Source organism: Bison bison, unplaced genomic scaffold (genome assembly GCF_000754665.1).
Source record: "Bison bison bison isolate TAMUID 2011002044 unplaced genomic scaffold, Bison_UMD1.0 scf7180017864145, whole genome shotgun sequence".
Taxonomy (NCBI): Eukaryota; Metazoa; Chordata; class Mammalia; order Artiodactyla; family Bovidae; genus Bison; species Bison bison.
The window spans coordinates 2,827,335-2,828,609 of record NW_011494717.1 but is presented as its reverse complement, the minus strand read 5'-3'; positions in this window follow the sequence as shown (position 1 = coordinate 2,828,609).

Sequence of the window (1,275 nt, the reverse complement as noted above, 5' to 3'; positions counted from 1 at the left end):
GAGGCTCGGCAACGAATCCGGGTGTTGGCGACATCTGGTGACTGTGTCGCGGGACTGGTGGGCGTCTGGGTGGGGCCTGCTCCTGCTGCCTCAGGAGAACTCTGCCTCGAGCATGGGGGTTGTGAAGCCTCCCTGGCTTGACCAGACCTGAAGCCCGGAGCCTGGGTGCCTGCTGTGCGCACAGCCTTGAGCGGGTAGAGAAAGGTCCATGCCTGGTCCAAGGGCGCGTATTGAGAGAGGAGAGCCATTAATGAGACCAGACCGGACGGACGGTCAGTCGGTCTGTACAGACAGACCACAGGGACAGTGACAGCCAAAGGCCATTCACCCTGAGAAAGGGATTCATCCCGGAGCCCTTCCAATCAGGAACGCAGGCTGTGAGGCGGGGGCGCTTTCCACGTTAGGGCAGTGGGTCCCCAGTGAAGGCAGCAGGACTTGGGGAGGCTGCCAGTCCCGCTCTGGGACAACTCTTGGGCTCCATTCATCTCCAGAGGTGTTCAGAGACTTGTCGCACCATGGGACGTTGGAGTCACAGTCTTGCCTGGCTACCTGGCACTTCCTGTGGCCATGCTGGCCCTCGCTGGGTGCCATCTGCCCCACCTTCTCACAGCAGGCTTAGGAGATGGGGTTCTGGGGCCTGGTCCAGGGTGGGTGGGATATGGGGAGGTGGGAGGGAACTTCTGAAGGGCCCAGGTGGCTTGGCCACCCCAACTCCTAGTATGTGCTGGGCCCCAGGGGGCCTCAGGAGGACATGAGGCCTTCCCCTGCGGTTTCCACACCATGTCTGATGCCCTGGCTGCGTCTGACCTGGTTGGGGACTTGACTGTGGCAGTCCCGTGGCAGGGGCACAGAGTTTGTGTTGCCTTTAATTTCCAGCAGCTTCTCAGCACCCCTGCTGCCTACGGCACGAGCCGGGGCCTCAGAGTCCCATCTCCAGGAAGTGTCTGGATGGACAGTGGTCAGGTTTGGCCTCGCAGGGTGTGTTGGGAGCCTCTGAGACTGTGGTGGAGGCTGACGTTGCTCCAGCTTCTCCCAGAGAAAAGCACTGGGGGACACTGCTGTCTGTGGTAGGCGCCCTCCTCCCAGGAGAGGGTGGGTAGGGCCTGGGCAACCCGACCTCCTGGCTGACTGGGGCTCACTGCGCTGTGAGCCAGGCCAGGAGAATGGGCCCATAGAGGCTGAGCAGAGACCCCCAGATTTTGCCCCTGCCTCCTCTCCCGCCCACCACCCCCAGGCCCTGGGGAGCAGGGTACAGGGGTCTGAGGGGGTAAGAGT